The sequence below is a fragment of the Mustela erminea genome, chromosome 1 (assembly GCF_009829155.1).
Source record: "Mustela erminea isolate mMusErm1 chromosome 1, mMusErm1.Pri, whole genome shotgun sequence".
Classification (NCBI taxonomy): Eukaryota; Metazoa; Chordata; class Mammalia; order Carnivora; family Mustelidae; genus Mustela; species Mustela erminea.
The window spans coordinates 138,118,873-138,131,600 of NC_045614.1; the positions used below are offsets into that span (position 1 = coordinate 138,118,873).

The window sequence follows — 12,728 nt, forward strand, 5'->3', positions numbered from 1 at the left end:
ACATGATTGTGAATTCATGAATGTGAAAAGTCCTCTCTTGGGGGACACAAGCCCAATTTCATTTGATAAAGATGCTATCACACAATATATAGATAGGTTTTAAATATCTCAACTGTTTTCAGATACCTCTCATCTTGACTTTCTGATTCTCAGAACATCACACAGGGCTTTCAGTGAAAAAAAAAAAAAAATGACTATAGAGGAGGCCTTGCTGGTGTAGAAACATTTAATTTCAAAATTAAGCCATTATGATCTAAATGCACGGGAAAATTGAATAGTGAGCTTTGCCATGCTTTCAAGGGTGTTTGAATCTCAAGATGGTATAGGAAAGAATAGTTTCTGGGGCACCTGGGTGGCTCAGCGGGTTAAGCCTCTGCTTTTGGCTTGGGTCGTGATCTCGGGGTCCTGGGATCGAGCCCCACATCGGGCTCTCTGCTCCGTGGGGAGCCTGCTTCTCCCTCTCTCTCTCCCTGCCTCTCTGCCTGCTTGTGATCTCTGTCTGTCTCTCTGTCAAATAAATAAATAAAATATTTAAAAAAAAAAAGAATCTGGTTCTTTTTTGCTGGTTCCTTTGCAAGTCCTGTATTATAAGAAAGAAAATGACAACTCTGGGATTTTAGCAGATTTCACACACAAGGCAAACATTTAACATGCCAGAGTTTCTGAGGGCCATGGGCCACTGCTGCAGTCTCTGCTGGACACATGCTGATTGTCTTCTCACCTTGAAGTTTATGCTACCCCACAGACCACTGAAAACTAGCCAATTGAGGCAGGAATAATTCAACTCTATTCACTCCCACTTTCGTTCTTCAGTAGATCTTTCTGTCTTCCTCTATGGAACAAAATATACAACCACCTGTTCCACATTTACAACCAGAAGTTTGAGTTTCTGGAAGTTGAAAAATATTGCTACTCTATTTTATTATAACTTTTTCTCTGGGCAGCAATATGAAAATGAAGGTAGAAATAATTTACCAGAAAGAGTTTAAAAAAATGACTCTCATTAATGTTAATTATGATGATTAATGTTATCATCTCTGGGTTTTAGGTTACCTAAGAATCAAACAAGTTGAACTTAAAATACAAGTTGAAGGAAACAATAGAGGAAACTAAGGTTTTCGAAGATATATTGACCTCTGCCATGTGTAACGTTGATTTATAGAAAAATAATTTTATTATTATGACTTTTGCTTCTACTGTAAGCTTTCTAGTTTTCAAAGCTAACTTGACAGAGGCAGTTTATCTCCTTGATTTATTTCTTTGACTGCTATGCTTCCAGTTCAGATGGTTCCCCCTGGGCAACAGTAATATCTTGAGCAGGGATTTCATGAGTCAATCACGTGTGTGTCCTTCAAGAGAGGTGTGCACATGAATGGGAAGCTACCACATAACTCCTCAAATTTTACTATAAAGATCAAAACTGCAGTCAAAACCAAGAACTGACTAACAATGAATCTCTAAATACTGTGTAAATGAAAGTGATACACAATTTATAATGGGATTTACATAATTAAGAATGCCTAGGTGTAAATTAAATCCCTCTTTGACTTCAACTGTTATTAATTGCTGTTTAATCTAAACATAACAAATTACTTAATATCTGTGAGACTCAGCTTCTTTCTCTAAACTGGAAGTATCCATATTACAGGATTGTTGTGGACTAACACAGTAAGTAGGAATACACACATACAGCTCTTAAAACAGTGTCCTATACTCCCTGCTGCCTTCTCTCTCTCTCTCTGCCCCTCCCCACCCCACTCATGCTCTCACTTGCTCTGACCTCTCTCCTAAATAAATAAACAAATAATCTTTAAAAATATATAAGAACAGGTGTCCAACATATAAAAACCAACTTATTAATGTTAGCTATTTTTTCCTTATTCTGCTGCAAGAAAGTCTTTCTCTCACTTACTTTGCTCTGCATGCAGCAAATGTCAAAGCTTTTCTCAGAGCTTCCTAGTGGCATTCTTGCCACATTTCTGTGCTTCGGAGCTTCAAAATAGCATTAGCATCAAAAGCCTCACTTGCTCCTGTCTGGAACACTAGAACTTTGGAGGATTTCAGAGGGACCCTAGTGGATGACTTCAAACACTGTTGCTAGATCTTCCTTCCTGCCAGATCTTCTTCTGTCATGTCTCCAGAGATTTATGTCAGTTACATAGAATTTTACTTCAGCCTGAACTTCAGTATTAGCTCTGTATTAAGTTCTTTTTAAATAAACAATTAGGCAAAAATTTCAGGACACTTAAGAGACCTGGAGATTCCAGAGGTCCTTATTCATCCCCTTTAATCCAAACAGCACTATGGCAATGTTGAAACACTCCACTTGGCCAAGAAATCCTCTTTCATAGTCAATAGTACTAGTTGTAATAGTGATCATGATAATGGCAACAACCATTACTAAGCACTTGCTCTGTGCCAAGTGCACTTCCATCAGAGAACTTCGTGTGACTTAACTCCTTTTGTGCTCATATTAACCAGGGTGACCAGTACCTCTTGGTTTTTCCAGGACTTTCCTAGTTTTAACATGGAAAGTCTCACATCCCAGCAGCCACCTCAGTTCCCAGCAAGCCAAGGTGGTTAATCACCCTAAACAGCCCTTAAAATTATGTGTTCTTATTCCCAATCAAGTCACAGAGAGGTATGTAACTTTCTCAAGGACATAAAGCTCATAAGTAGGAATGTCTAGCTCAGACTCTGTGTTCTTAACCACCACATTGGAGAAGGACTGGTCTTTAAATGTTGGGTCAAAGCAATTGACCCTAGATTGGCTTGTGAGAGGGGCTTTTCCTCCCTGTGTCAGGGCGGAAAGATTGATTGCATGTGAGCATGCAAGATTCTCCATCACCTGAAAGTTAATGGGCAAGTCTCATTCTGTTCTTTAATAGTGACATGAAATAATAAGCTGGTATAATTTCTAAACAGTTTTCACATAAGAAATTTACAAGCATATTTTACAAGAGACATTAACTACATTCCACTGTGTGTGGTTGGATTTTAGCCCTCATGTGCCAGCAAGTGTCCAATATCCTTCCCTAAGCTGACTCCCTACCCTCTATCCTTTGCTGTGTGACTCTTAATAAGAATTTCTGACTTTCTATTAGAACATGATTTCTTTCTCCACCTGAGTCTTCTTATTCAGCATACTTTTATTCTCTATCATTATATCTATCATTATCTCTCTATCTATTATATCTCTCATCTATCATCATAATATATATCATTACTTTTCATTTATTGTGATATTATAAGATTGCACAGTATAATTCATACTTGTAGAGAAAATATATGGTCATTTTGTCCAGAACTCATAAGTAGTAACTAACCACTGGCTAGTGAGGGGAGAAATGAACTGAGTCTCATTTAAATTTAATTCCATGCGATCATTTGAATAGAGCATTTAGGAAACTATCTCTCATTTTGTTGAACATGTTCTTTGTCTTACTTCCTTCCATGCTTATCTCCCTAAGGTGGCATGCTCTTTCTATGTGATGGCAAGAAAGCACTGGGCCTGGGAGTGGAGGGTGGAGAAATAGTGTCTTCTTGCCTAGAGGATAGTGTCCTTTGTTTGCCTGATCACCCTCTCCCAACTTAAGGTTAAAGAGGTGTAATATCATGTAAGAACTCTGCACAGGGACAGGCCCATAGCTCTACCTGGTCACTCCGACCCCATCTCAGCACACACTGGTGCTGTGGCCCGTCCAAGTTCTGCCTCGGACAATGCTGCCTGGAGTCCACCATGTGGAGCTTTCCACCCCCACATGCATTGTAGTGATTTCTCTGAAAAGTTGCCCAATAACAGTCGCAGCTTCTTCTTCCTCCTGTCCACTCAATAAGAGAGGCAAGGGTGGTCCATGAGAGTTGAACCTCAGGCATTCTTTGTTTAGCTCCATGAACTATGCTTGTAACTAAGTTGGCTGCCTTATATTGGTGGTGAGTGCCACCTGGGAATGGATCTCCTTGGTAAAGATCACCATTGCCCCCAGTGTTACCATAACTTATCTAATATATTCCCTCTTGAACAGACTGAAGCACAAAGACGGGAAAGTCAGGACCTGCATCTGAAGGCTTTACACTTGTCTCTCTCCTTCTCTCCACAATCTCCCCTACCCGAACTGAAAAGTCTTCTCTTCTACTTCCTCTATGTTATGTTTTCCCTACCAACCATACAATTGACCTAGCTGCCACTTGCTCCATACCACCAATCTATAATGCAAGTCCTCCAGGCTCACAGGTTGATGGACTAAAGGGAGAAAATTACATATTAATATCCTTCATTAAGACAGAAGTTTTGCTAGCAAAGCTTTTGTGATGCTACCTAATCCAGTTTGCGCAACTGAATTCTATTTTACTTTATCTTTCTCTTTGTTACTGCTATCATCATCTGATGTCTATCCTACCACCACTGTCACATGCATCTGACTGATAAGTATATGGAGGTTCACATGAATTAGGACAAATGTTGTAAACTCAGGAAGCCATAAAAGAAAAATATTTTTTTTTAAAGATTTTATTTATTTATTTGAGAGAGAGACAGTGAGAGAACATGAGCAAGGAGAAAGTCAGAGGGAGAAGCAGACTCCCCGTGGAGCTGGGAGCCCGATGCGGGACTCGATCCCGGGACTCCGGGATCATGACCTGAGCCGAAGGCAGTCGTCCAACCAACCGAGCTAAATATTGGCTCCATTGCATGGTAATTTAGCAAGATATTATTAAAATCACCTTACTTAATCAATATCCACTTTTTCATTGTATATGATCTTTTTTCTTTTTAAATTATGTAGGTATACACAAATATAAACCCATGACGAGACAGTTATAATAATAGAAGTGTATGGAATAAAAAAATGTATGCTCCGCATGTCCAGTCCCACTTCTCAATCCAGAATAATCACTATCAATGATTGAACTATAGTCTTACAGATCTTTCTTCCATGCATTTATATAAATATATATGTTTATATATGAAAATACAATTTTGACTTTTTTTCTAAAACCAGGGTCAAAGAAATAGGACTTTGTACAACTATGGTTTGTACATTTCTGAATGTGTAATTACCAAATTTCCCTTTGCTTCTCTGAATTTATTTGATTAGTAAGGCAATCACTTGCAAAATAACTTTTTCATTTTTTGGATGATTCCAAATAAAAGCATCTGTCATGCTTATTTGGCAACCAACTAGAATTTTTGCTGTGAGCAGGAAAATGAGCCTTGTACTTTGGCTCTGGATATGGATGTCGCACACATGTGCATGTGATATGGCCAGTGGCCAGCTAGCTGCTGAGAAGAGACTATTTCTCAATCAATAATGCTGTAAGTAGAACTTAGTGAAAATAAGACACAGTTTCTTTTCCCATCACTTTCCTGCCCTAGATTCTTCATCAACTGAGAAATTTGGTAGTTTTTTCTTAAGCACACATCAGTTCAACAACTTACACTTCTGAGCACCTACTGCAGATCAAAGCCCTGGAAGTACCACAATGACTAAAGCAATGTCTACTCTTAAAGAATTATTTGATATCATTTCAAAGTCATTTCAGAAATTCATCTTTGTTTTTCAGAGTCTAATTTTTTATTTATATAGTAATATAATAAATATATTCTATATTATATGATGGTGGTGATGATTGTACAATAATATGAATGTACTTATTGCCGTTGACCTGTGCACCTAAAAATAGCTAAAATGGTCCATTTCATTTTACATATATTTAACCACAATAAAAGAATCCTTACCCTCAAGGAACTTACAATCTAGGAGAAAGAAAGATAATAAGCAAATAAAAGTGTAAAATTTAAAAAGTACTTTCTGGATCAGCTTTTGGTTGGCCACCATTTTACAGATAAGAAGCCAGAGGACAGAGAGAAAGATGACAGGAAGCTACCCAATAAGATGCTGGTGATCTAATTTCTGGGCCAATAATCTTTCCATTGAACCATACTTCCTTTTTTTTTTTTTTTAAAGATTTTATTTATTTGACAGACAAAGATCACAGGTAGGCAGAGAGGCAGGCAGAAAGAGGAGGAAGCAGGCTCCCCGCTAAGCAGAGAGCCCGATACGGGGCTCGATCTCAGGACCCTGGGATCATGATCTGAGCCAAAGGCAGAGGCTTGAACCCACTGAGCCACACGGGTGCCCCCCATACTTCCATTTTGAGGTACTTCTATTACCTCTGTTTTATCTGAACCATTCAATAATATACTGGAAAGAAAAGGACTTTGGAAACTGGGTTCAAATTACAGCTCAATTGCTTCCTGGAAGTTTGATCTTGAAATTTCCTTCTCTAAAATGAGGATAACAAGATCTACTTTATAAAGGTTCAATTTGTTATGTTTATACCTATGTACAAAGTAAGGAGTCAATGAAGATTATCTCCCTTGCTGTTAAGTCCCTCAAAAAGCCTTCTCTGAATTTGTTGCATATATGTGATATATTCAATGTATGAATCCTTTCAGTCTAGCAATTTCAGCAAATATATTCCTGTGTTTGAGTTTTTACAAATCATTCTAGAAATATAGTTTGGATATGGAGACAAATAGCTCAACTAAAATACCTGGGAAACAAGCCAGATACATTTATTTGATCCTTATTTAGCTGGAAGAGATGTTCCAAAGTGTGAGCTCAGTAATAAATTCAAAACAAGAGCTAGCTTATTCTTTTTTCTGAAAAATAAAGCTAACTCTTTGATATTTCTACTAGCCATATATATAAACAGTCAAAGCTGTATTCTCTATTTATTCTTAAGAGGTATTTATCTCTAAATAAAAAGTATATAATGGCATAGATTATGTATAAGAACCACCCTGAGTGATGCATTATAAGTATCTAGTCTCCCAAGAATGATGTGTTTCTCAGATCCAATATAGATATTTAGAAAAAAGTCATACTTGTCAGCTGCTAGCAGAGCATCACGGGCATTAAAATTACCACCACAATCCTCCTTCATGTGATTCCACAGTTTTGTCCACCTCAAGAAATTCTAAGCATAGCCATTTTGATAATTCCTATGGGGTTTAGAACCTCTTCTACTTAGCACACTGAAGATAAAAGGGACCAATTACTGCCATTTTACACAGGCCTGTAAAGAACTTTTCTTTATAAATTTGCCACAGTTCTTTAGATTTATGAAGACCTGTCCTACTCCCAAGTTAAAAAATTACATTGGCTATATAGGAATTACATAGAAATTAAAGCCTTAGGTTACATTTCTAGAGCTGGACAACTTATATGGTCTTGTTAAAGATACTGACAATTTATCTTGGATTCTTGATCTTGTCCCTGCAAAAATTACAGATAGCTCAGCTTGGGAGGAAGATTCCAGTCTTTAGACAGTGTGGCTTTCAAAGAGGTAGTATCTCTTTATGAACAAAGTATAGGTTTGGCATTTTAATAAATTTGGGTCCAAATCATAGTTCCACATCTTATTACTTGATTCAGTCACTTAGATTTCTGACCCTTTAATATCTTAAGTGAAAAGAGATCCTCATAGATACTTACAAGGATTGAATGGTTGATTGAATTATACAAATCATCTAACAAAGTGGTAAGAGAGTAAATACTAATATTAGTTGTTTCACATATTGACTTACTTATTTCAAGCAATTCACATGCACTCGTACACGTACGAACTAAAATCTAATTTTTATTTTTGGTGATAGTTTTGTTTGACTTAGAATTTCTACTAGACTTTTAAAATAGTACTATAAAATTATAACTTCTTTTTGAAATTTCAGGATGTTATTTAGGACTATTTCTAATTTTATGTTTTCCAAAATGTTAATTGGTATACATTTTAGGTTTTTTTTAGCACTTTACAACCATGAATAAAATAAATATTTATTTAGCAAGATCATAACATAAGAAGATACTGGCATCTGGAAAACAGCTAAAATACAAGTGACTGAACTAAGGTAGAATGTTCACATTAGAAAATGTATCTCTCATATTAGGTATGACATTGTGGATTGTTTAAAGTGAAATAAAATTTCAACATAGAAGTTAATATTGTATTATTACTGCTATAATTTCTCATTATGTTCATGGGGTTATCCTATGGTTTTATCTTTGTTCCAGAAGAAACAGATAGAGTGTAATAAATTATCATTGTTATCCCAGGTCTCTATACCAGGTACTACAGTAGATGCTAAATATATAAAGATTTTTAAGAAAGAAAGCCAGAAAGGAGGAAGGAAAGGAGAGAGAGTGATCTTTACCTTCTATAGTAGACAGATAAAAATACTACCAAAGTGAGAGCCAGGCTTCTCACTATTGAAGCGGGAATTTTCAGATAAGTAAGGAGAGGAGGCTAGAATGAGCCATATAGTAATGAAATGAAGTCATTGGTATGAACCCATATTTAGCTTAACATAGATACAGATGGATATTTATGAAAATACAGACATATGTACATACCCAGATTAGTGTACACACATAATTTCCTTGTTTTGACAGCTGAGAGGGCCAAGGGGCAATGACACCCCAGTAGCAACAAACATTCTAGTACCCAGATCTCTGTTTCTAATACTCTTCTCCAATAAAAAGAACTCCTTAGAGAAACAGCTGATTCTATCACAGGGCAGAAAACAATCGTGATGAGTCTGGAGCATCTTTTAGTCCCAGGAAGTAGGTAAGTGCTCAAAAACAAAACAAAGCCAAACCACACACAATGTTGGGGGCACACCAAATGAACACAGAAGGCAACTGAAAGAGTTCCAAATAGCCAAGGCTGAAACAATTAGAGCAACAAACAAAATAAAATAGTACTGAAATACAAAATAAATATCCATGAGTGTATACTGATAGAATAATTATTAAATCATTTTGAATTAAATAACTGAAGGAAGAAGAGATAAATTTGTCCAGAATCCTACATAATTTATGTAGCTCTTCTCCCCACAAGGAGGTGGAGCTGACTCCCCATTCCTTAAGTGTGCTCTACACATAATGACCTCCTTTCAAAGAGTGAAATGTGGAAAGTGGAAAAAAGAAGAGTAACTTTAAAGTAGAGAAATCTGGTAAAACCTACCTCAGCCAGGCGATTAAGGTCAACATCAATATTTATTAAGCTATGATGATCAAATGGTACTCTTGACATGTTAGGGTGAAAATAGCACTTTGTATCTGTGGTCTTCCTCCGTAAAACTCAAAATCTCAGTCTAATCCTAAGAGAAAAACAGGCAAATGCTATCTGAGGGATATCCCACAAAATACATACCAAAAGTACTCCTCAAAACAGTCAATGTCATCAAAAACAAAGAAAGTCTGAGAATTTGCCACAGCCAGGAAGAGTCTGAAGATGGCATAATGAATAAATGTCACCTGGTATCTTAAATGGGACCCTGAAACAGAAAAAGGACACTAAGAATAAACTAAGGAAATCTGAATAAACTATGGACTCACATTCATAACAGTATATCAAAATAGGTTCATGAGGATGGACTATATTTCCATTTGTTTGTGTCATCTTCAGTTTCTTTCATCAGTGTTTTACACTTTTCAGAGTGCAGGTGTTTCACTTCTTCAGTTAAGTTTATTCCTAGGTACTATATTCTTTTTGGAACAATTATAAATCGTGTTACTTTTTAAATTTTCCTTTCTGTGATTTCATTGTTAGTGTATAGAAACACTACTGATTTCTATGTACTAATTTTGTACTCTGCCACTTCACTGAATTTCTACAATACTTCTGGTAATTTTTTTTGGTGGAATCTTTAGGTTTTCTTTATGTAGTATCATGTCATCTGCAAATAGTGAAATCCCCTTAACATTTCTTATAAGGCTGATTCAGTGGTGATAAATGCCTTTATTTTTTGTTTGTCTGGGAAACTCTTTATTTCACCTTCAAACCTGAATGTTAACTTTGCCAGGTAGAGTATTCTTGGCTGTAGGTTTTTTACGTTAAGCGCTTTCAACATACCAGGCCACTTCTTTCTGACTTGCAAGGTTTCTGCTGAAAATTCATCTTACAGTCTTACAGGTTTTCCCTTGAGGTGACTTCTTGTTTCTCTCTTGCTGCTTTTATGATCCCTTTTTATTTTTAAGCTTTGACATTTTAATTATTACGTGCTGTGGTGTAGACCTCCTTGAGTTCCTCTCATTTGGAACTCTGTGCTTCTTGGACTTAAATATCTATTTCCTTCCCTAAGTTAAGGAAGTTTTCAGTTATTATTTCTTGACATAAGTCTCCTACACCTCTCTCTCAATTCTTCTTCAGTGACCCCCTACAATGCAAATGTTTGTTGGCTTGACACTGTCCAAGAGATCCCTTAATCCTCATTTCTAAAAATCCTTTTCTCTTTTTACTGTTCAGCTTGTATGCTAGTACTCTGTCTTCCAGATTGCTGGTACATTCTTCTGCATCTTCTAATCTACTGTTGATTCCCTCTAGTGTGCTTTTTGTTTCAGTTATTGTATTCATCCATTCTGATTGGTTCTTTTTATTATTTTCTATCTTTTTATTGAAGGTGTCACTTGAGTTCTTCCATTCTTTTCTCCGGCCCAGTTAGTATTTTTGAGATCATTCCTTTAAGTTCTTTATCAAGCGTATTGCTTATCAGTGAGTTCAGGGTTTTCTTATATTGCCATCTTGAGCTGGAACCTATTCTTGAATTTGTATCATACCTTTAAATCTACGCATGTGTGTGATGTATATATTTTGGATATTTCAACTTATAACACATTATATTATACAATTATTGATGTTAATGTTAACTTCAGTATTTATAAAGACCATAACAAATCCTTTGATTTTTACAAAGATAGGCTGTTGTCTACCAAAAGAAAGAAATAATCAGATATGGCATATACAAAGCATTCTATATTTAGCAAAGCATGACCTCCAACATGTACTCTGTAAAAATAAATAACCCTTTGGACAATAACTGTATAAGCAAAAGATATCATAGTGACCCCGATACACTAACCTTACCATCTGGAATTACCTTAAACTTCATGCTTTATATGATTTTTTTTCTGGATGTTCCATATGCTTAAAATGCTTTTCTCCTCCCAACTTTTTCTAAGTTCAAGATCATGGTTATCTTTCAAAGTGACCTCAAATATTTCCTCTTCCAAAAAGATTCCCCTTGTTCTCCAAATAAAATAGCTACTCATTTCTCTGAGCAGTCAGAATTTTGTGTCCCTCCATTACCCCATGGACTTAAAACAATTTATGTTTTGCTTATAGATGTCTTTCCCATTTGGCTGTAAGCTTCTTAAGAGCAGGGTCAACATTCTGACCTTTCTTGCTCTCCCTGTAGTGTTTGACATTCATTCATTCATCCAACAACCATTTACTGCATGCCTACCATTCAATACCATAGAGTGAACATGAGGGAGAAAATTGCAGAGAAAAACAAGTGTTAATGTTGTGGGAATTTTTTCCAAGTTAGGAAAGCTCTGAAAATAGTAAGGAAAAAATATTGCTACAGATCAGGTTATAGAAAGTATTAACAGAAGATATCTCAGAACCAGCTTATTTTTATAGCCAGCATATTTACTTCTAAGTTAAAGACCTCTATCTTCTACTGATTTGCCTATTTTGTGTGATCTGGGAGCCCTGTAGTTTGTGTATAGAAAACTGGTAGACTCCAGGTCAGTAAAATATATCTAATCAATTTTAATTTGCAGAAGAAAACATGAATGAGCAGTGAGAATATTTAGGGAAAGGGAAATACAAAAACTTTTTTCATGGTAGAGGCCTGAAGTCTAACTTGTGACTGTCAAGCTACTGCATAGGTTTTTGGAAAAGAACTTGTTCTCTTTTGAACCCTTCTATTAAAGCAAAACATACTGTTTGCTGTCTCAGCATATACATCACAGATAGCTTTATTTCAAGTATCATTTTTGTGTGTGCTTTTGTAGGCTACTTGGTTTCCTGTTTCTCTAGTAGTGATTAATTTAAATCCAATTTTCCAGAACATCTGTACCAAAAAAGGATTTTTAGCTACCATATCAAATAATTTCTGATAGGGCAATTTTAAGCCAATATTATGCTCAATTCTATACATTGAGCTCGCTCTTTCTCAATGGAGGTCCTCTTGGTCTTTTCCACTGAAACTTCAGTCACTTTTTATATCTCATAATTCATTCACCCACAGAATACAGAAATGATTTCTGATTTTATACAAGGATATTGAATGCTCAACCCAATTTTTTTTAATTCCCCAAAACAATTAACTTCACAAAAATATCCTCTTACACACCAGTGTTTCAGAATGACAGAAAGTTGTTAATTGTTAAGATTTCTGTATATATTTCTAAATTGACAGGTGACTTTATTTTATTTCTAATGCCTTGTCCTCTTCCTTAATATGTCATTGGTCACTCTTCCTTAATTTTTCTAAGCTCTTCCTGAAAAGCCTGTCATTCCTCACATCTCAGTCCTTATAGTGCACAGATAGGACTCCCCAATTCTCTAGGGACCCCAAGCACCCTCTTAGGTGGGGACTGACTGCTACTTAATTAGGGTCCCCATCAACTTTATTAATAAACTGTAACCCATGTTTCCATTTTTAAAAGTAGTGCATACTAAAATCCATTAATTCTCAAAATATTTCATTTAAAATATCAGCTTAATTCTGAAAGAATAAATACCTCATGCATTATCAATATGACAGATCTAAAAATTCCCAATATGCTAGAGCTTAAAGCATCTTAATGTGGCATCAGCTCAGCTGAGTTCAAATCCTGGCTCTGCCACAGTTTTTCTGCATCCCTGAGCATCAC

The 12,728-nt window shown here is 36.1% G+C and overlaps 1 protein-coding gene across 11 annotated transcripts in view; it reads left to right on the forward strand.

The window, feature by feature from the left end:
• Positions 1 to 12,728, forward strand: part of VEPH1 (ventricular zone expressed PH domain containing 1) — a 254,356-nt gene that overhangs the window by 171,715 nt on the left and 69,913 nt on the right. The gene's annotated exons all lie outside the window — the stretch shown is intronic.